Raw genomic sequence first — 24,189 nt, forward strand, 5'->3', positions numbered from 1 at the left:
AATGTTTAGAGCAGCTTTATTCATAATTGTCAAAACTTGGAAGCAACCAAGATTTACTTGATGAATGGATAAATAAACTGTGCTACATCCGCACAATGGAATATTATCCAATGCTAAAAAGAAATGAGCTATCAAGCCATGAAAAGACAAAGAGGAAACCCAGATGCATACTACTAAGTGAAAGAAGCTAACCTGGAAAGGTTACATACTGTGTGATTCCAACTAAATGACATTCTGGAAAAGGCAAAACTATGGAGACAGTAAAACAATCAGTGGTTGCCAGGGGTTAGGGAGGGATGAACAGATGGAGCACAGGGGATTTTTAGGGCAGTGAAACTATTCTGTATGATACTACAGTGGCGGATACATGTCATTATACATTTGCCAGAATCCATAGATCTTACAACACAAAGAGTGAACCCGAATGTAAACTATTTATCTCTTTGGGTGACAAAGGTGCGTCAATATAAGTTCATTGATTGTAACAAACATACTACTCTGGTGCCAGATGTTGGCAGCGGGGGAAGCTGTGAGCGTGTGAGGGCAGGAAGCACATAGGAACTCTCTATAAACTCCACTCGATCACTCAGTTTTGCTGTGAACCTAAAGTTACTTTAAACAATAAAGTCTTTTTTGTGTTTTAAACAAGCACCTGGCCCTGTAGAGTGATGCCCGGTAGCTGTGCAACCATCTTCCCAGGAAACAACAACACAACGTACAAATATATTTTTTTGAGAGATACGTTCTCTGGAACGTTGGCATGACTCTCTGGTATCACCGTAGGCATGAAAAATACCGTTCTCTTTAGGGTTTCGAGAACTACTTAAACCAAGCAATAACCAGATTGTTGCAATCTTCCTGGGAATTTTTATTTTCTAGTACAGAGGATTACCAGCAGATGGCAATCAAAGAATATGAAACCTGAGTTTATCCTATTCAAGATATTTGACAAGTGGTTGAAGAATGAAAAGATGATAGATTGAAGGTGGGCAGACCACTGCATTCGACTTTTTTTTTTTTTTTTGCGGTACGTGGGCCTCTCACTGTTGTGGCCTCTCCCATTGCGGAGCACAGGCTCTGGACGCACAGGCTCAGCGGCCATGGCTCATGGGCCCAGTTGCTCCGCGGCATGTAGGATCTTCCTGAACTGGGGCACGAACTCGTGTCCCCCGCATCGGCAGGCGGACTCTCAACCACTGCGCCACCAGGGAAGCCCTGCATTCGGCCTCTTGAATACCAGTTCTCCATAGAGCCACGGTTTCTTATGCTCCAAACAAACAAGTCTTCTTCCACCAGGAATTGAAATAAATGTCTAGCCACAGAAGAGATACCAGGGACAAACTCCTAGATTTTTTTAGTTAAACAAATGGGGACTCTATGTGAAAATGAATTAGAAGAGCTTGTTGTTATTTAGACATTGCATTTCCTTTAGACTTTCTGCTTACATTGTGAGCCAGGGTAAATGTTCTTTGGTATAAAACTGAACATTTGTGTAAATGAGTTCCTAATGATAGAAAACAGACAGCTGTAGTAGAATAGAGCTGCAAAATCACCAGAGGAAAGGAATTTGCTCAAAACCGTCCGGTGTGTGTGTGTGGGAATGGGAGTGAGAAGGGTTCGTGAGGGTGTTCTTACCAAACTTAGGATTTTACAACCGATTTTACAAAATTAGGAATTTCTTCTTTCCTCCCTTTGCTTCTGGAGATGTACTAGTAAGTAGATTCTCAATTAAATCAAGCATTCTCAATAATGTGTCTATTAAGCATGGAAGACTTTGTCCCTGTTGGGTAAATTCTGGTATTTATGCTTTCCATTTGCTAAACTCACCGTGAGTCCACAGAGAGAGCTGCAGTATAGCAGAGCCTACAGAATATGAATATTGCTAATTTGTCTATTGAGACAAAGAAAATTTTGGTTTATAGTTTACAGTTCAGACATACTTGATGGCATAAGAGAACCCCGTTATACATGGCATGTGGATCATCACAGCAAATGATTAATCTGTTTTGTTTTGTTTATTGACAATATCTTTATGAAAAAAAGCCTCATAAAGCACTTGAAAAAAATAGACCTGGAGAGTTTGGGGAATATTCAATGTTTAAGAGAAGCAATGAACAGTAAATACTATTTTTTGGACTCCTACTATGTATTAGGCAATATTATCTCAAGACAGATAAATTATTTAGTCACATATTTACAGATTACGGAACTAAGGTTCAAAGAGATTCATAATTTGCCAAAGTTACATAGCTAGTAAGTAGCTGAGCTGGCATTTGAACCCAGGCCTGTTTAGGTAAATGTAAGTACTTCCCTACATTGTAATTTTTTATCTTATTCTGACAGGTGATGTTAAGCATTTGAAACCTAGCTAATTCAGAAATTTAACCAAATCAGCTGGGTAACTGTGAAAGAATCAGAGTCCCAGGTCATTCCCACAGAGATTCTAAATCAGAAGATTCAGATGGGGCCCAGGAATCTGAGTTTTTAACACGCTCCTCCTGCCCTCCCAGTGGTTCTGCAGCAGATAATCTTCTGACCTCAAACGATTGAAGAAAACACAGGCCCAACTCAGTGGACCAACTTTTCATGATCAAAGAATCCCCTGAGGACCTGATGAAAGCCCTGGACTTTTTTTTCAGAAAAATGCACATTTTACACCCAAAACTTTGCATACAACTTTAGGGAGTTCACAGATACTCTGAAGCCATGGACACTTGGTCTCCTACATGTCCCAATTAAAAGTGGCCTAATAAGAAGCCCCTTCCATCTCCCCACCGAAAGATGTCACTCTTCAGCCTCAAACAGCCTCAAAAAGCCACCCCAAAAGACACCAGTGTTTTTATTTGTTTTCCTTTCTCCTCAACTACAAAGTGAAGAGTTTCCCAGGAAAATGAGTTTACTGTTTGTAAAGGAGCTTCCCCTGTAAATAGAGCAGACTCTGGTTCGGTGCTTCAAAAAATTAGGTTGAAACAAATGATAATATTTTCTACAATCACGATGAAAGCTGACCTGGAAATTAAGGTGTTGTGATTAAAACCAACAGTAGGGACCACAGATTAATATGGGCACAACCAGAATGAAGGATCATGAAGTTTACTTTCCCAAAAGCCCCTTCTCTAACTTCTTTTCAATCTCTAGGTTTTCTCTTAGGTCTCCACCTTAAAGCTAGCTTTTGCATCAAGTAACTAAAGACTTATGCAGCATATCTTTTGAAACATGTACATAAGACGGAGTCCTCAAAAATTTTTACCATTAATAGGTTCTGGATTCTGTAAAATAGGAAAAGCATAAGGAGAACATGTAGTTCTCTGTGTAGGACTGGCGTCTTGATAAACCTATGGCTAGAAGTAAGAGGGGAAGTGTCTGCAAACACCCTGATTGTACATAAATGTCATGTTTACTATCTTTTCTGGGGAAAGAGTCCATGGCTCTCATCAAATTCTTAAAGGAATCTTTAACTAAAATGTAATCATTTGTAGGAGGAGTCTTGTCTCACAAGGCCGAGACAAGCAAACAGGGTGACAGAGCCATGTGGTATGGGCTTGGTGAGCATCTTCTTCAAACGTAAAGCAATAGTCCACATTGTATATGAAGTATGGACACAGCATTGTCAGAGCACGTGTCCTGATTTTGGTGCCCTTCTTCACCACTCTACCAGAAGGTCCACTTTTCCAGAAACGTGTTTTCCTTGGTATGAGAACAGAAGCATGTATTTTGGATCAGGAAGACTTTTATCAGTGACAACGCAGATTATATGTACCTCTCTGACACCGAATGTACTTGTAAATCAAGAATGATCATTCCTAATTCATCAGGTTACTGGGAGGCAGAAATGAAATAGCATATGTAAAGCTCCTGGCACAGTGTCTGCACAGAGGAGGCACTCAGAAATGTTTGTTTTTGTCCCTCTTGCCCACCACCACACTAAGATTTCCCCCATGACAGGAATGCTGAGCTCACACTACCTACTGCTCAGCTAGGGCTGCACCTATCAGCCTGAAGGAAATCAGGTTTCCTTAGGAATTCCCACTTTCCAGTCTCCCCTCCATCACTATTGTAAAGGTAAGCGAGGACCTCAGGCACAGAACATGCCTGAGGCTAACAAGAAGTCACAAGGGATGAAAAGACATCATCCCTCTCCTTGGAGTTGCCAGACCCTAATAGGGCAGACAGTACCAAAAATTAGTTAGCAGAAGCCACAGGGCATGGAATGCTAACAACACACATCTAAGCACCAATATTCTACACACATGAAAACAAGTTGTGATAGAAAGGACAAAGCCATGTGGAGTTGATTTAGGAAACTGTCACAAAGAAAATAATTATTGAGCAATATTTTTTAAAGTAGGGGAAGGGATATAATTTGAGACAAAGAAAGAGGAGGGGAAAAAGCTAAGAAAGGAGGCTAAAGTGCCATAGGGGCGGGCTTGGGAAGGAGGTGGGCATGGAGCAGATTTGCGGGGCAGCAGGAGAAGCCAGACTTGAGGGCTTGTGAAAAGCTGACAGCAGTTCTGTGTGGGGGAAGGCAGGCAGCTAATTGGTAGAGACCCTTGAAACCCATGATTAGGAGTTTTAATTTAATTCAAGAGGCAATTGGAGCTATTGTAGGCTTCTAAGAAGGGGAGTGATATGATCAAAACGATGCTTGAGGACAATGGTTCTTGCCGCTGTGAGCAGGGTGGATTAGATGAAGGAGACTCTCAGGCCAGGAGGCTGATCTGAGGTTATTCCAGGAATGCAGGGTTACAGGCACATGGCCTAGAGCAGGGCTCTGGGCGTGGGATGGAAGGAGCAGAACCAAAATATATTATGGAGGGTAAACATTCATTCTTTCATTTTAGAACCAGACACTGGGTTAGGTGCTGTGATAATATGGGGAACAGGCACAGAGGCTGGGATGGGGAGAGACAATTAGGCAATTATAATATGGTGAGAAAAGTGCTGTGACCATTGAACCAGAGACATATAAGAGTGCATAGCAGGAGCAGCACTTAACAGAGTCACGGGGAGGGATACAGGTGGTCAGGGAAGCCTTCCCTGAGGAAGTAGAGTTTACCTTGGCAATTTAATGAAGGATCGGAAATTAACTGACAGAAAAATCACTGGGGGAAATGTTCTAGGCAGGAAGCCTCAAGATGAAAGGGTAGGAGTGGAGCCATGAAGGAAAGGAAAGAATGCTTTCTAGAAAGGCTCAAAGGAGCAAGAAGGGTGGGACCAGACCAGGAAGGGCCTTGAGTCTGCAATATGAACTGTGGACTTTATCCTTAGGGCAGTGAAAGGCCAGGAGAGAGACATGGTTCGTTTTTCATCTTAGAAAAATCTCTCCGGCAATTGTGGGAGAAAAGGATTGGTGATGATTAGGATAGGAGACTTGCATAGTCTAGGCAGAGATGATTGGGAAATAGAGACGGAGACATAGATATTTAGGATAGAGAATTTATGGGATGAGAAAGAGATTGAGAGGAAGAGAGTATTAGCAGGATGTCATTAGCCCAGTGAGGGGAGGTCATTCTCTAGGGTCATACAGCCAACCTGTGGAAGCATCAATGTTAGAATCCAAGTCTCCCATTCTTTTCGGTTTTTTGTTTGTTTGTTTGTTTTTTGGCCACACCGCAAGGCTTGTGGGATCTTAGTTCCCCCACCAGGGATCAAACCCTGGGCCCCCTGCAGTGGAAGCATGGAGTCCTAACCACTGGACTGTCAGGGAATTCCCACCTGATTCTTTTTAAAATGAGTATCTTTCATATCTCTCCTCATCATGCTCATGTTTTCCTTTACATTGTCCAATATACCTGTATGATTTGTAATGGATGTTTTAAGCTCTTTGTCTGCTAATTCCATTACCTCTGTCATTTCTGGATCTGTCTCTACTGGTTGATTTTTCTCCTTGGTGTGGGTCATATTTTCCTGCTTCTTTGTATGGCTGGTAATTTTTATCAGATGCCAGACATTGTGCATTTTACATTGTTGGACACTAGATTTTGTTGTATTCTTAAAGAGTTTGGGACTTTGTTCTGACGTGCAGCTAAGTTATTTGAGTTTGATCCTGTCAATGCTTTCTTTTAAGCTTCTTTAGGGCAAATTTAGAGGAGGCTTTAGGACTTCTGCTTTCAGCCATGATGGCGTAACAGGGACTGGATCTACTCTCCCACCTGAAACAATAATAATGAACCAGATTAAATGTATGAAACATTGGTCATCAGGCAATGAAGGATAGTGACCCCTGAGAGATAGGAAACAAATGAGGTGAGTCCTATGACTGCCCCAGCTTTCTGCCTTGAAAAGTTACCAGGCCACAGCAAAGAAAGGTCGAACTCGTGTGGATCCTGTTGGACTCGTGAATCAAGGAGATGGAGCTGAGAGTCTGGGGAGATAAAGGCAGCTAAAGTTCACAGGACAGAGTGCCAGAGAAGAGAGAGCTGAACAAAGAAAGAACTCCAGAGATTTTCAGAAAAATCACCTTCAAATATTCAAGAGTATTTATCAGCACAAGCATGTGGAAAAATGATCCAAGGCTGAAGAAAGAACGATCTAACAGGATCAGAGAGAATACTACCTGGCACTTGCTCAGGGCTAAGAATAATGTCTGTTCCCACCAGCCAGTATAGAAAACCTCATAATTCATGGAGCATTGGTAGAGTCCTCAGAAGGTCTTGCCTCAATAATGGGGAATGATTATTAGTCCTGGACTAAACACTGCTCTAGTTTACTCTAAAATATCATAAATGCGAGGCCCCAAAAGAGCAAATGATTTCTAAGTAACTTAACTGCATTTCAGAACAATGTTGAAGAATATTTATAAAAATTCAAAAATACCCATCATCCAACAAGGTAAAATTTCTAATGCCGGTCATCCAATCAAAGATTACCAGGTGGGCTTCCCTGGTGGCGCAGTGGTTGAGAGTCCGCCTGCCAATGCTGGGGACACGGGTTTGTGCCCCGGTCAGGGAAGATCCCACATGCCGCAGAGCGCCTGGGCCTGTGATCCATGGCCGCTGAGCCTGCGCATCCGGAGCCTGTGCTCTGTGACGGGAGAGGCCACAAGAGTAAGAGGCCCACGTACCGCACAAAAAAAAAAAAAAAAAAAAAAAAAAAAGATTACCAGGTATGTAAAGAAACAAGAAAATACGCTCTATTTTGACGAGGAAAAAAATCAATTAATTGAAACCAATCCAGAACTAGAGGAAATGTTAGAATTAACAGAAAATATTAAAACTGTATTTTCCATATGTTCAAAAAGTTATGTAGAGACATGGAAGGTATTTTAAAAGACCCAAATCTAGAGATTAAACCTGAGATAAATTATACACTGCATGAGATTAGTAGCAGATTAGACATCGCAAATTAGTGAGATTGAAGAAAATATTCAAAATGGAATATAGAGAGAAAAAAGAAATTTAAAAAAAGAACAGAGCATCAGTGATCTGTGGCACAACTTCAAGCAGACTATATGCACATAATTAAAGCCTCCAAAGGGAATGGGTACAGAAAAATATTTGGAGAAATAATTTCCAAACTTTGATGAAAACTACAAGCTCACAGATCCAAGGAGCTCTAAAAACAAAACAAAACAAAACAAAACAAAAAAACCCAAGCATGAGAAACATAAAGAAAACTACTCCAAGGCATATCATAATCAAATTGCTGAAAATCAGTGATAAAGAGAAAATCATAGAAGCAGGAGAGGAGAAAAAATATACATTATATACAAAGGAACAATTAAAATGACAGCAGATTTTTCATTGGCAGTTAAACAATGGAACAACACTTTAAAGTACCGAGAAAAGAAAAACCCAACAAACTGTCAGCCTAGAATTCTACATGCAGCAAAAATATCTTTGAGCAAACCACAAAAAAAATGTTTTCAGACAGACAAAAGCTGGAAAAATTCATTACCAGCAGAACTGCACTACATAGGACTCATTATTGTAGAGTTAATTTAGCCCCTCTACAAGAGCAAGCACTCTATCTAAGGTCTCTATTCTGACTGGATGAAATACAGCTACTCCTAACCCTGTGTGGGCTTTGAGCATTGATCATCCTTACCGTTTTCGCAAGGCCGTTATTCCCAGGCCTTGCGGGGTTTCCTCTTATACATGTTCAGATCAGTACTCAGCCAAACACTCAAAGGGGGCTCCCCTGGAGCTCTCTGGAGCTCTCTTTCTGTTTACCTCCCTCCACTCTGGTACTGTATGCCACAAATTCCCCAGACTCTGATCTCTGTCTTTCAACTTGGCAAGATTATCAGGTTGTTTAGATTCCTTCTTCTTGCATCCAGACAATGAGCTAGAGTGCTGCTAAGGCATTCCTTGTTTCATTCCCTTTTCTCAGGGATTACAATTCATAACCCGTTGTCCAATGCCAGGAAACTGTTTCAAATATCTTGTCTGGTTTTCCAGTTGTTTATGGTAAAAGGAAATTCCTGTAGTATTTAATCCTTCCCAGACTGCAACAAAAATCTTTCAGGTTAATTTTAACTCTTCCAATTGTCACTGTGCTCACTGTCTTTGGGATTCAAACTCTGCCAAGTAAAATGCAACTCCAGTCCAGATTATAGGGGAAATTTGGGGTGGGTGGGGGGAATGTTTACCTGGAGGGGGACCTGAATGAATGAGGGGCAGAAAGAAAGCAGAGAAAGAAGTCAGGATGATGTCCAGGTCTCTGACTTGGGTGTTGAGGGGCTGGTGGTGCTATTAAAATGGCATGAGTAGAATCTGGGCATGTTGACATTGAAGTTTTGATAGACGATAACTTAAATCTTGGGAAAAGAGATCTGGGCTGGGCTGGAAAAACAGATTCCAGTGTTATCATTGTACAGGTGACCATTCAAGCTTGGGAATAAATGTAATTAGGAAGAGAAATATAAAGGAAAAGAAAAGTAAGTCAAGGGCAGAATCTTGAGTAATGACATTTTGGAGGATAACAGATAAAGAGAGAGGTGTACAAAAAAGAGACCGAGAAAGAGCTTTGGGAGAATTGGAAGAAAACCTGGAAGAGAAAAGAATGATCAGCTCTGTGAATGAAACAAAGATAGTACTGAAAATTGACCATTTGCCTTGGCAGTTATGAGTTCAGTGGTCTTTGCGAGAGCAAAGTCAGTTAGGTGGTCTGGAATGAAGCCAGGCCGGAACAGGTTTAGGAGTGAAAAGACAGAGAGCAAGTGAAATGAATGGAGGGGACTCAGAAAATTGGATGAGAAGGGAAGGAGGGAGATACAGTCACAGCTGGAGGAAATCAAGGACCTCAGTAGGATACATTTTTTTTCTTTTTTCTTTTTAACTAAAGAAAACTGGAGTTGTTCGTGGCATGGGGGCTAAGACCCAGTAGAAAGGAGAAGTTTAGAATTGGAGAGAGAGAAGATGCATGATGGAGGAAGTCCTACAGGAGCGCATAGGAGGACAGAATCAAGCACTCCAGGAACCCTGTGATGACTGCTTTCTGTGCAGTAAAACAACAATTTGTAAGGAAAGTAATTATGGATATTCTCTCTTTCCTCCTCTTCCTTCTCCTTTGCGCAACCCCTTTCCTGCTCTCCAAAAAATATACATGATTTATATACTCTGTAAGTTTGGATTGTCATATATCAGGTTTCCTTAAGGCAGAATGGCTTCTATATTAGAGTGCAGGGCCCAACACTCCCATTGTGTCCCTCTGAGATTGTTGGCTAGAGCATGGGCTAGACATCCAATTATCTTTTGTGAGTCAAACAGTGTTTTGGGACCTATTCAAATGTAATATATCCTGTCAGGGAAAGTCTCATGGGCTCAGTCATTCAGTGACTATTCATTGGGCATTGGATACCACTGGGGTAAAGGGAGGTCCCTGCCCTTGAGGAGTCTACTCTCCAGATGTGGAGGAGACAGGTACACAAAAGACACTAAACTGGCGATGCTAACCGTGTGTGCTGAGCGTGTACAGTGTGGACGTGCTGGAGAGAAGGTGATCAACAGTTTGGGTGGGTTGTGAAAGGCTTCTCAGAGAGGCAGGGCTTGAGCTGGTCCCTGGAGAAGGGCTTTCTGGGCTGGAACGTCACGTGAGCAAGTGCACAGAGGTTGTATTGTGTTGCGTGTTGAATGTGGTACATGTAAAGGGCAATCACACATACTGTCTGAGCGTGGCTGTGGGTCCAGAAGTGGGAAGAAGTAATGCTGGAAAGGTGGTTGAAACATTTCTCAAGATAGAGGCAGCAGGCAAGGCTGACACCAATTATCAGAAGCACCTGTACTCCTAATTGACAACAATAATTAAAAACAATGTGTTGGATAAGCACTATTCAGCGCCTATTGGAAAGAAATTGCTAAATGATGTTTTACAAAGTCATCTCAATTTGCCCACAAAGGCACAAACTGGACTTTAAGCAAAGTGAAATCCTTTAAAAATGGGAGCGGAGATTTCCTTTTTGTGTCAAACTGCTGCTAGCGAGTGAAGAAATTTGGGAGAATAATGGACATGCTCTATGTCTTGATTGTGGTGGTATTTATATGGGTGCAAATATTTGTCAAAACCCATCGAATTGCACACTTAAAATGGGTGTGTTTTATTGGATGCAAAGTATACCTCTCAAAAAAGTTTACTTTTGTTTGTTTTGGGTTTTTTTTTTTGCGGTACGCGGGCCTCTCACTGCTGCGGCACAGGCTCCGGGCGCCCAGGCTCAGTGGCCATGGCTCACAGGCCCAGCCTCTCCGAGGCACGTGAGATCCTCCCAGACCGGGGCACGAACCCTCGTCCCCTGCATCGGCAGGCGTACTCCCAACCACTGCGCCACCAGGGAAGCCCCCTTTTAAAAAGCAATTTGCACAATAAAAAATGAGAGTGAATCCAAAATAAACGAACAAACAAATAAATAACTGCCCCTGGAATTCCTTTCTTTCAGCTGAGCAATACCATTTTCGAGATAGTTTAGGACTTCTTGAGAGTAAGCAAGAAAATAAAAAGATTCTGAGTTACTAAGATGAGTGAAAACAAAAATTTCCAATGAACTATTATGGTTATTAACCAGCCAGCATGGGTTTACGTAATTAACTATCCCAGAGGTTTTATGACTTTCATTTTCTTTTGCCTTTAAACATGTTCTTCAATAAGCCAATCACGGGGATGCACTGCAGGTGGTGAGAGGCATAAATTGCTGGCTGTAATTATCTCCCTTAGACATTGCATTAGGGCACAGATACACTTAAACTAGCATTTTAGAATCTCTCTTTTCCAGCCTATAGTGTATGTGCTTGTTGCGTTATTTGAGAATATCCAATTCTACTACAGAAGAAAAAAAAACACGTGAGGTGGATAAAACTCATAAGAAGGATTCAGCATAGATAGAAAGTAAATGAGTAGTTTATGAGAAATAAAACTCAGGATCTGATAAGTATACATGAGTGAGCAAATAGCCTATGAAACACAGAATTCGTAAGATGTGCTAAGTATTAGGTAGTCATTGGTAACTCGTAAAATATGTTATATGTTAAAAAAGATCAATAAGAGTGTTACTCATAGACAAAAAGGGATAGAAAGACATGTCATACGTTATGGATTATGCTACCTCTAGGCTGGTAGTTATGTCATCCCTAAATCAGTAACCTTTCAGTGATCTCAGTATCATCCTTTATGGCCCCATGTGTGTGCTGCCCCAGAAATGCAGCTGAAACTCATAACTTTAGTAAACTAATTGGCACACTTTGACTCTGTGCAGGTGTACTTGCCCTGTGTCTTTCCAATAAAGCAAGCATGGGGTAGCTCTAGGTGCGTTCTTTCTACTGAACCCCCTACCTTGTCCAAACTCAACTCTGGTCCTTCTAACTACAACACAAGCAGAGAGAGAAGACTGATCTTCCTTCCATGCTGCTTGCCCTCATTCTAAGGATGTTAACCACCCCCCCATCTATGTCCCCCTGTTTCCCATTCTGTTTTAAATAGATTCAATAAATAATGTTATTTAAGAAATTTAATTTGGTCCATGAGCCTTTCTATTCCATGACCTCTAAGAAAGCTTTGCTGGGAGTGAAACTGGAAGCTGTCATTCCTTACAACACAGCCTGATTTGGTGGATAGTTAAAGCAGTCTTAAATTCATTTGATATTTTTAAACATATTTAAGATGCAAATAAAATTTTATTCCTGAGTTTCCAAGCTAAGTCAGTGTTTATCCAATCAAGTTCTTTTGTCACATGCCCTGCCAGGTAGCATGAGTGCTTATGTGGTTACAGAGAGGGGGTAAAAAAAAAACAAAACTTTTTTCTGCAGAGAAAGGAGAGGAGGAAGAGGGAGTTAGAGGAAGAGGCACATCCCTCCATGACTCTCATTCATTCACTGATTCAATAAACACTTAACGAGGCTCCACTATGTTCCACTTACTGTGGAAGGGCAAGAGTGATAAAGAAGACAGAGTTCCACCCTCAGGGAGCACACTTTCTCCAGAAGGCCCCAAAAGCCTGAAACATGAACAAATAAGTGAGCTTTGTGCAGGAGAAGCATTTGTAAAAGTCTATAGGAAAGAGAGGTGGTTGTGGATGCACCTGCTCAGGTGTGTGTGTGTGTGTGTGTGTGTGTGTAAAAGAAAGCAGACTTCAGAGGATGTTTCAGTTCAGCACTCTTGAAGGAGGAAGAGGAGTTTGCTTGGTGAACAAATGCCCACATTTTGGCACCCAGTAGGAAGAGTTATTATCAGCAAAGACCCAGGCATGTGAAAGAATCTGAGTGTGGGACATGGAGGAGATGGGTGTGAACAGAGCATAGAATATAGAAAGCGAGAGGGAGCTGACAGCACTGGAAGGTGGGCCAAATAGAAGACTGCAATGAAAAGTCCATAGGCCTCTCTCTCTCTCTCTTCCCCCTGCCCGCTTACATCCATTCTAATAGCAAGTCCTCCTGTTGGCTCTACCTCTACAAGACAGCGAGTCCAGCCACTTTTCACCACCTGTATGGCCCACCAGGCCCAGTTGACTGTCATCTGTGTTGAACTGTGGCAATAGCCTCTGAACAGGTTCCCCTACTTCTGTCCTTATGCAGCCCTCCCAGCATTCTACTCAACATAGGATAGCCAGAGTCATCTTTTCAAAGCTGAGGTTACATCAAAACTCTCCTCTGCTGAGAATCATTCAAAGCTCCTCATCTCACTCAGAGTAAAATCCAAAGTCCTTACAATGCCCCCAAAATCCAGCATGATCTCTCCCGACCTCTGCCTCTGATTCCAAGCACACTGGTGTGCTCCTCTCCACCACAGTGCCTTCCTTCCTCTGTGTTCCCTCTACCTGTGGAGCTTTCCTTGCCCCGGTTTCCACTTGGTTCACTCCCTCACTTCCCCTAGTCCCTACTCAGTGGCTTTCGCCCAGAAGCCTTTCCTGACCAAGCCAGGATAGCGCTGGCCTTCCCTTCGCTCGTGCCAGATCCCCCTCACTTGTTTTCTTTTCCCTGTAGTACTTATCACCATCTGACATACTATATACTTACTTGTTTATGTATTGTTTGTTTCCCCCATAGATATCAGTTCCACAAGTGCAGGGTTTTGGAGTGTTTTGTTCACTGCTGAATTCCCAGCTCCCAACACAATGCAAGGCACACAGCTCATGCTCTGTAAATATCTGGGGAATGAATGAATGAATGAATAAATAAATGAATGAATGAAGAACTGTGGAAGGATTTTAAGCAGAGGAGTCTCGTGACCATATTTGTGTCTTAGAAAGATCCCTCTCAAGGAGGCTGAGACTTAAGCGGGGAGATGGACAAGAGGTATTAAAGGTCCTGCCACAGAGGACTAGATTCTAGACATAGTTATTAAAAAACAGAGATCATGGGCTTCCCTGGTGGTGCAGTGGTTGGGAGTCCGCCTGCCGATGCAGGGGACACGGGTTCGTGCCCCGGTCCCGGAAGATCCCACATGCTGCGGAGCGGCTGGGCCCGTAAGCCATGGCCGCTGAGCCTGCGCGTCGGGAGCCTGTGCTCCGCAACGGGAGAGGCCATAACAGTGAGAGGCCCACGTACCGCAAAAAAGAAAAACAAAAAAAAACGAGAGATCAAATGTGTGTTTACAGACTGACTGAGATTAGAGGTACAATAAAGAGTAATTTCAGTGTGACCTAGCAGGTAGTAAGTATTAACTATAGGCAAGGGATCTTGGGAGGGAGAATGAGGGCATAGATAGGACAGATTCTGTCCCAAGGGGGTTACAATCAGGTGAGTCATGGGCACAAGAGAGGTTTGATGCAAATGCTGGGAGAGTGGAAGAGGGAAATATTTGATTTTCATGAGTGGGGGAAGTTAGAGAAGATGTCGTGCAAGAGGAAGTCTTCAAGTTGGGTCTCAAAAAATGGGTAGAATTTTGAAGGCAAAGACTGGAAAGGGCAGTGAGATGATAGATTTTCAATTTCACCATCTCTACCATCACTTACACAACTTTTGATGGAGTTGCTAATGAGTTGAGAAATAGTTCTTTCTATACCGTAAAATAAAATTTTTAAAAAGAGAGTGTGGGACACAGAAAAGCTGAAAGGAAGAGTCAGGATAATTCACTATCTGGATAATTTGGAGAACAAGTGAATCACGCCAATAAGATTTTAAGAAAACAGGGACAAAATCACTTCCTTGATCAGATGTGTCACAAAGGGAACAACAACAAAAATCATCCAAGCGAGTAACTCTGCTGACTCCTGGACTTCGACCTGGGATTTGAAGATCCTGGATAAGCAGGATTCCTACATAAAGGCTGGCAGTCATGCTGGCTTGCAGAGCTTGCCTACATTTTAAATAAAACTGTCAGATTAAGCAATGCCTGGCTGAAGCATATTATTAATACAAATTCTTAACTGTCAATTAGTTAACTCGCTAGTAGAAAGAACCTGGTTTATAAGATTGCTGCTAATGAATACAATGCTTTGTTCTCAGGCAAAACATCTGCTTTGGATATGTAATTAGAGGAAAGGCCCCTCCCACACTCCCCATAGGGAGAACATGTGCAGCTTTATTCAAAGGAGCTTATTATACCTGTGAGGGGTCAAAGTCTGTGGATTTGTGGCTTATGGTATTATGACAGATTACAAAATCACTCCATTATGCTAGTCAATCTGTTTCCAAGCACCTAGCGGGGAGCTAGCCGGCGGCACTGGATGCTCTGAAACAAGATTCCCATTGGTTTACTTCCTAAGGTCTTATGATAGGTCAGCTGTTGTTGACATCACCCGACAGCTCACATGTCAGAGCCTTTCTGTCTGACTTCTGCCTCTGTTACTGCCAAGCTGTCCTCTGAGAGCTGGCCTGTGCCTCAGGCCACAACCAGGCCCTAAGAAGAGCTCAAGTGGATTTGAAATCCACGGGTAGCCCCATCATTTGCGCTAATGACAAGGAAAAGGAAGCAGAACACTTAAACCCTATGTGTCCTTTGTTTCTGATTCTTCCTCTCTCCTACCCTTCCCCCATCCCCCCTCTTTTTATTTTCTATTATTTCCCTAGTTCCTCATCCCACTCCTCCCATAGGCATATGCCTTCTTATGAAACATTTAGAGAGGAGAGCAGCTAGTTCCAAAAGCCTTTGTTTCGAAGTCAATTGTCACATGTACCTACAAAACCATTTCAAACTCGAGGTTGAAAGATATTTGATACTTGCCTGATACTCCAAAGAAGTGGTTTGAAGGAAAGTCAATGTTATTTCCTCAGCAGAGTAATAATTACTTTTAAAGGGTTTTCTCCCTCATAGTCTACTTTTCCAGCAGTGCCTTGCTATGGGCTGGATAGTGTGTGCAGGGAGGGAGGGGGTGACTGTCTTCATTCCTGCCAACTATGCCCTCCTTGTCTAATTTCTGCAATTGTCCAAAGAACCCAGAGTTTACGAAGGTGAAATTGACTGGGGGATGTGACATGCCAAATCATAATATGTATAAGACTTAATGAGCTGGAATAAAACCGCAATTTTCAAGTAGTAACATCTGAAAGAAAAAAATAAAAACCATATCCACAGGGGCTAGGAGGAATGGAACTGCTTCCCTGAGATGGAGGAAGAGTTTGGCTCCAGTGGGAAACCAGCACTCACTGTTGCCAGTCGTTGGGGAAGTCACACCCCTTGGAAGACACAACTGCTTTTCATCAATGAATACTATTTAGGTGACCATTAGGAACTGAAAATACCTATGCTAAGACAAGACATGAGAGAAACCTGAATGGACCTAGGGGATAAATGGTGTCACCCAGAAGGGCTCTGCAGTTACCAAAGTGGGAACAGAAGCTGAGCTGATTAAGGGTCTTGTATCAGTCACATCTGTAATTGATAGTTTAGTGTTATTTTTGCCCCGTGTCTTCTACGTATCCTTAGAGCTCCTGCAGCCTTATTCAATGGTTCCATTAGTACAGTGTGCCATTGGACTGCACCCTCTTTGTAAGGAAGACTGCCTGGATCTACAGGGCTTTTACCTGGTGTGTATAAGATGTTCTCTAACACGTATAGAGAAGGGAAGTTAGGAAGAGATCCACTGTAGGTGAAAAATGGAGGAACTGGGTCCTGGAATATTTGAAACAAGAGCCTGTGGTATAGTGCAAGGAACGTGGGCTCTGGCACTAGGAACACTGGGATCTGATTCATGGCTTTCATTTACTAGTTCTGTAACCTCGAACCAGCTACTGAATTTTCCTGAGTCTCGGTCTCATCATATGTAAAAATGAGTTTAATATAATTGGAACGACCTTGGGAGAAAAACAATGTAAAAAATGCCCGGGGGGGCTTCCCTGGTGGCGCAGTGATTGAGAGTCCGCCTGCCGATGCAGGGGACACGGGTTCGTGCCCCGGTCCAGGAAGATCCCACATGCCACGGAGCGGCTGGGCCCGTGAGCCATGGCCGCTGAGCCTGCGCGTCCGGAGCCTGTGCTCCGCAACGGGAGAGGCCACAACAGTGAGAGGCCCGCGTACCGCAAAAAAAAAAAAAAAAAAATTGCCCAGGGTAGGGTCTAGCACATAACAGGAGCTCAGTAATGGGTAGCATTTTTTTTTTTCAAAAAATCATTATTTGTTTTGAAACACTGGGCACTTTTGTGGAGTCCAAAGGATCCTAGGCTTTGAAAGGTGAAGGATTCAGGAACCATTTCAAAATCTCATATTGTAGAACAACACTCCTGAGACTGCTTCATGTACTAATGAAAATTCTGTGGTCTGGGCCATTTACAAAAGACAAAGCCCCTTATGTCTTTACTCCCTTAGAGTACAAGATCTCTCAGGAAAGGGATGGAGGCTTTCTCATCTCTGTGTCTCTAGAACCTCCCAATACTGCTTGGATATTCTCTTATTGAGGAATTCAGACTGATATGTCTTGGGAAACATTACAAGGGACTGTTAGAATGCAGCCTAGTTTTAGGAAAATTCCAATTAGAAGAAATTGCCTTGGGGGTGGGCGGCAGGATGAATTGGCAGATTGGGATTGACATGAACACACTACTATGTATAAAGAGATAACTAATGAGAACCTGCTGTATAGCCCAGGGAACTCTACTCAGTGATCTGTGGTGACCTAAATGGGAAAGAAATCCAAAAAAGAGGAGATATATGTATACATATAGCTGATTCACTTTGCTGTACGGCAGAAACTAACACAACATTGTAAAGCAACTATACTCCAATAAAAATTAATAAAATAAATAAATGAAGTTGGATAGAAGAATGCCAAAAAAAAAAGAAAAGAAAGAAATTGCCTAGGGCCGATGAGTCTGTGTTTTCCTGTCCACATCGATATTCTTGGAGACTTCATTCCTGGCAGGCAATTCTGAATCCAGTTGGCATCATAATTGCACAGCTCATCGCTATTTGAACAATAATCTACTATCCTCCAGCTTGTTTTATTTGTTACTTCGTATATTCAACAAATACTGATCAAGCATCTACACTGTGCCAGGTAGAGATGCTGGGGCTGTGTACGGTGAACAAGACAAGAAAATTCTTACAGAACTTACCTTCTGGGGCGAGGGGAGAGGGCAGACAAACAGTAAAAAAGTAACTCAATTTCAGATTACGGCAGGTCTATGAAGGAAACAAATAGGATCATGGCCTGGAGACTGAGTGGATAGAGGTGGTGCCTGCTTCAGGTAAAGTGCCTCAGAAAGGCTTCCCTTGGGATGAGCAGCCAGTCCTAGGAAGGAAAAGCGTTCTAGGTCAAGGTATCAGGTGAGGACAGGGGCAGGGCCTGGAAGTGTGGAACAGCAGTTGGAATTTGAGGAACACAATAGAAAACAGCTGGGCTGGAGCATGGTGAACAAGGGGAGAGCGGTCAGCAATGAGCCTGGGCGAAGCAGGTGGGGTCAGTTCATGAGGACAATGCAGGCTAAACAAAGTGAGGGGTTTGGGTTGACTATGTGATTCTCTCATAGACTGTTTGGAGGATGCTTTCCATTTGTGTACACGGGCTCCTCTGCAGGCTACCAAGAGGGCAGTCTGCATCTCTATAAACCCCAGTATACTATAAGCGTTATTAAGTCAGTCTTTGTCTACCCCATGAACCACAGATCCCAATGAATTGGGAGCAGCCCTCCCTAGAAATATTTTTATTAAGGATAATCTATTTGATATTTTATTTTTGTTTCAACTTTAATTTTTAATGGTGCACCTGAATAAAGAGACATTGAATAGGTACCTTTCAAACATCTGGGAAGTAGTCAACAAAATCCATGAAAAGAAAGTAAAGAAACAGGTAAGGCATGTGAGAGAGTTCTAAGCCTCTTGCATTAGTCTAGGGCTAAGCGTCCCCGTGGCTCAATAGAGTATGATTAGAAGGACATTATCAGAGTTTTGAACTTAAGAACTACTGGGCAGCTAACTAGTGAACTGGAGAAACAAATCAGAGCTCTAATGATAAACTTCTACTCAAAGTATTTTTATTTTCTCATTTAATCAGGATTTTTCTCTTTTGTTTTGTGACCTGAGTTTAACTCTTTAACTCAGGAAATTAATATTTTGAAAGCACAAATTCATTTATATATATATTTTTCAAATAAAAGAAAAATACACTTTTTTTTTCCTGCCAGTACTGGAGCCTTCTTTCTTCTTACTATTCTCTTAGAGAAAGAAGCCAGGCAGCAGTACATAGTGGGACAAATTAGGGGTCATCAGTGAAAAACTGGTCTCCAACTGCTGTGGGCAAATCATTTCAAGTCTCTGAGCCTAGGTTTTCGCCTCAGGGGATGTTAAGCCAGATACTAGAGAGTCTATTGAGTCCCTTCCAGCTCTAAGAGCTGTGATTTTAGAAAGCAAGGAGATGTTTCTGAGGAAGGATGAAGAAAATATAATGAAAGATGAGGGAGGCAAGAAGAGACAGAATATGAGAAAAATAAAGTGAAGGTAGATTTCCCTCCTTACCCGACAAATTGACCCTGAAGTCCAAAAGATTAAAAGGGATCTCTACTCTGCCTGGGCTTCTCCCAACAACCTTAATTCAAAAGTATCCTGGTTGCTTAAATTATCCAGAATCGCCTCTTAAGCCCTTTGCAGTGCACTTCATCAAGGATTTCGACATGACAAAAAAGCCCTGAAGATTCTCTGATAGGTGAAGCTCAGAAAAGTTTCTTGGTTCTAAATCAAGTCTTATATTTTACTGTCTAAACTGACTAGGATTCATTTCAGGTCAAGTTATCCTTCGAAATATATCTGTGGGGTTTTTTTGTCTGTTTGTTTTTAGTGTCCAGAGGCCAGCCCTAGGGAAAGAATATTCTCGTTGAGTATACTAAGTAGAATTCCCAACTTCCTGTCTCCAGCAGTGACTTAGAAAATAGTGTCACTCAGATTCACTCATCTATTCGATACACCAGGCCCTGAGCTTGTGTGAGAGGAGGCAGGTGAGTAAACAGCAATTACAGCTCATGGCCAGGGGATGGTACAGGTGCTGAGGGGCTCATAGGAGGGCATTGCCAATGAGCTATGAGGGAGGCTTGCGCTAGGATGGTGCAGGGGAAAGGGAGAGAAGTAGATAGACTTGAGATACGTTGGAGGAAAAACTGACAAGAAGTGGCGATGGACTGCATGAGGAATACAGGGAAAGGGTGTGATTTTAATTTAAGCAACCGTGTGGGCATTGGTACTCATTTACCAAGATGGGAAATCATCTCAGTTTTTGACATGTTATCTGATAAACTATAACTCCTAAATTAAGCTATTACTCCTCCAAGGAGTATACGATTTTAAAAAAGAAAGCTCTCAAGAATCAAAAAGGGTGGGGACTTCCCAGGTGGCACAGTGGTTAAGAATCCGCCTGCCAATGCGGGGGACATGGGTTCGAGCCCTGGTCCGGGAAAATCCCACATGCCGCGGAGCAGCTAAGCCCGTTGCACCACAACTACTCAGTCTGCACTCTAGAGCCAGCGGGCCACAACTACTGAAGCCTACGCACCTAGAGCCCATGCCCCGAAACAAAGAGAAGCCATCACAATGAGAAGCCCGTGCACCGCAACGAAGAGTAGCCCCGGCTCTCTGTAACTAGAGAAAGCCCGCGTGCAGCAACAAAGACCCAATGCAGCCAAAAATAAATAAATAAATTTATAAAAAACAAACAATCAAAAAGAGTGGAGCTAGAGTGGTAGATGGGTGGGCAGTTGCATTGACTGTTGTTTGTTTGGGGGATGTTTTTGTTTTTTAATTTAGATATAATTGACATATTAGTTTTTTAGGTGTATGACGTAATATTCCAATATTTATATATATTACAAAATGATTCCCACAATAAGTCTAGTTAACATCACCATCACCATACATAGTTAAAGTTTTTTTTCTTGTGATGAGCACTCTTTTTTTTTTTTTTTTTGCGGTACGCGGGCCTCTCACTGTTGTGGCCTCTCCCGTTGCGGAGCACAGGCTCCGGACGCGCAGGCTCAGCGGCCATGGTTCACGGGCCCAGCCGCTCTGCGGCATGTGGGATCTTCCCGGACTGGGGCACGAACCCGTGTCCCCTGCATCGGCAGGCGGACTCTCAACCACTGCACCACCAGGGAAGCCCTGATGAACACTTTTGAGATCTACTTTCTTAGCAAGTGTCAAATATGCAATACAGTACTATTATCTATAGTCACTGTGCTGTACATTACATCCCAGGACTTATTCATGGGCTGTCATTTTTGAATCAAGGGCCTATGGGTAAGGGTACTTGGGGCATAATGACCATATTTTATGGAGGTGAGCACTTCCTCCTCTACCTCCTCTAGTCTAGACACACACCCTCCTTTAAAAAAAATAAAAATAAGAAAAAGGGCTTCCCTGGTGGTGCAGTGGTTGAGAGTCCACCTGCCAATGCAGGGGATACGGGTTCGTGCCCTGGTCCGGGAAGATCCCACATGCTGTGGAGCAGCTGGGCCTGTGAGCCATGGCCACTGAGCCTGCACGTCCGGAGCCTGTGCTCCGCAACGGGAGAGGCTACAACAGCTAGAGGCCCGCGTACCGCAAAAAAAAAAGATTTTGTTCTGGTGCTAGGAACCTGAGGTTTGGTGGAGAATTTTCCCTGAGTTGCTCCTGACTATATCTTGACCTAAAAGCCTGTATAAAATCTGTCTCACACGAAATGGCTTGTGGAAGTGACCACCATTCCCCCCCCAAAAGCAGCACCTCACCTCCGGCCCCTAAGCCCGCCACCCTTGAGGGAGGGAACAGCTGAAGCTTCCAAAAAGCTGCCAGTCTCTGTGTCTGGAAAAGGAGAAGTTGGGATAGGTAGAATTTCATATTCACAGAGAGCAAGGAAGAGAAAGAGACCATTGTCTGCCTGAAGCCAGGTTTTCTGATCCGATTCCCAGAAACCTCACTCTTCTCCAAATATCCAGGCACAGCAGTTCCTTCCAAACCCATCCTGAGGAGCACCTTTAAAAAAATCACAATCATCAGTTCAAAAGAATTTGTACCTAAAAATGTTGTTCATAAAAAATTTTTGTCTTGGGCTCCCATGGTGGCGCAGTGGTTAAGAATCCGCCTGCCAATGCAAGGGACACGGGTTCGAGCCCTGGTCTGGGAAGATCCCACATGCCGCGGAGCAACTAAGCCCATGTGCCACAACTACTGAGACTGCGCTCTAGAGCCTGCAAGCCACAACTACTGAGCCCGCGTGCCACAACTACTGAAGCCCGCACACCTAGAGCCCGTGCTCCACAACAAGAGAAGCCACCGCAATGAGAAGCCCACACACCACAATGAAGAGTAGACCCTGCTCGCCGCAACTAGAGAAAGCCTCCATGCAGCAACGAAGACCCAAGGCAGCCAAAAATAAATACATAAATAGATTCTTAAAAAAATAAAAATTTGTCTCTACATATGTGAACACCTACCATTCACTTAGCACTTAAAAGTTTTGAGTTATAACACCAGTCCTGAAGAAGATTTTAACTGGTCTCTACTTATTTTACTGAAATTAGAATATGCAGCCACCAAGTAAACTTGTTTACCCTTATATTATCCATAAGATCGGTTAATCTAGAGGGAAATCATCATGCGTTTATAGCCAACTTTGCTTTTCATATAAAATTAAAACAGCCAAAGAAACAAAAACAACTTTATTGAAAAGGATATACAATTTTAAATTTTAAATAAAATATAATTGCCTATTATGAATAAATTACAGTCTCCCTGTTCTTTATTAGTTAGTAATCCCTGGTTTTCTTACCTAGGACCTGCCTGGTTCCTGACATTGGCATTCTCATTAGATCAAGAACTTTGTGAGCTCAGGCTCATGTCTGTCTGGGTCACTGCAGGAGCCCCAGGCCCTGGCACACTGCCTGCCTCGCCTTAGGGGGCCAGAAATATCCCTTCAAAGACTGAGTGAGTGGACACAATCCAGCACCAGGGCTTTAGAATAAGCTGAATATGGTTGGATTATTTCTGGAGTGTCTGGAAGGAGACAGATAGAATTTAAGGGATAAATGTGAATCAGGGCAGAGGAAGGGAGCTAAGACCAAAGGATTATCAAATGTGTTTTGGTTTTTTTCTCCCCAAGCCCTCCCTAGGGGATTTTTATGAGACCAAAAATAAGAGATAAGGGGAAAGTTCAGGCAGAGGACGTCAGGAACTTCTCAGGAACTCAGGTGTGAATAGGGCAAAGAACAAAGCAAGGGTCTTGGATGTCATTCTTGCTGGTGCCTGGGGATGTGACATAAAGACCAGTTCTCCTACTTAAAGATTCGATTTGGTTCATTGAAATCAGACTCTTCCTGGGATGGCTTAAAAATTTCAAAACAATTTGACAATAAAAATCTTTACAGTGAGTTATACTGTAGTTAGGGGAACTTCAGTTCAAGGCCACATTCCCCAAAGTATATTTTTTGTTTTTTGTTAATAGTTTCAATGGGGAATTATAGGGTTTTGTGGAAGGAAAAATAATGGTGAGTAAAACAAATGTTAAGCAGATTACTTTCTTGCAGTAATTCTCAGAGCCTTTAATATGTTAATGTATATTATGAGTCTCAAAGAGAGAGAGAGAGAGAGAGAGAGAGAGAGAGAGAGTAGCATCTCTTGGGGGGGGGCGGGAAATATTGACTTAGTAATTCCACCTTCCTCTTAAGCACTCTTTGCTAAAAGAAATTCCCCATCTATGTCAACACTTTTCAGAGGGCTTCATTTTCTTTTTTTGTGGCATGGCAAAAGCCCAAATGAAAATGTAAAGACCAGAAGTATATATTTTTTCAGTAAGAAAGAAATATTCTTTTCTCCTAAATTTTGCCTACTGAAGCCAGAACTGGTATTATTACTTTATATAAATATAATAGCCATTCAGTGATCATGACAAACAGAAAAATATGACAAAACTGCTTTGTGAAAGAACACAAAGTTAGAAAAATGATTTACCAAAATATAACTTTAAAAAATACTTTAAAAATAAAACTTGGGCTTCCCTGGTGGTGCAGTGGTTGAGAGTCCGCCTGCCGATGCAGGGGACACGGGTTCGTGCCCCGGTCCGGGAAGATCCCACATGCCGCGGAGCGGCTGGGCCCGTGAGCCATGGCCGCTGAGCCTGCGCGTCCGGAGCCTGTGCTCCGCAACGGGTGAGGCCACAACAGTGAGAGGCCCGCGTATCGGAAATAAATAAATAAAACTTAACCATAAAAACAGAGATATAATGTGGTTTTATTAACAAGTATTTGAAAAGTAGAATGACTCATTATTTCTGTAATTCCTAAGGGTACCATTTTATAATTTGCCCAAGGATTTAATTTGATACTCTAGTGGCCCCAAAGGTGGCAACATCTGCTTATAAAAGACTTG

General features: G+C 42.6%; 1 protein-coding gene across 3 annotated transcripts in view; it reads right to left on the reverse strand.

Annotated features, from left to right (window-relative positions):
* Positions 1-24,189, reverse strand: part of OSTM1 (osteoclastogenesis associated transmembrane protein 1) — a 75,079-nt gene continuing 50,890 nt past the window's right edge. Inside the window, exons 7-8 of one of the 3 annotated variants that reach the window (XR_016395160.1) lie at positions 17,919-24,189; positions 1-13,573 (exon numbers count right to left, since the gene is read on the reverse strand). The exon at positions 17,919-24,189 is cut by the window's right edge and continues 10,051 nt beyond it. The gene's annotated coding sequence lies outside the window, so the exon portion shown is untranslated. The other 2 variants (XR_016395161.1, XR_016395159.1) reach the window with 2 other exon arrangements.

This window comes from Delphinapterus leucas, chromosome 12 (genome assembly GCF_059928025.1).
Source record: "Delphinapterus leucas isolate spDelLeu-1000000601 "Yukka" chromosome 12, BTC_Dleu_Yukka2, whole genome shotgun sequence".
Lineage (NCBI taxonomy): Eukaryota > Metazoa > Chordata > Mammalia > Artiodactyla > Monodontidae > Delphinapterus > Delphinapterus leucas.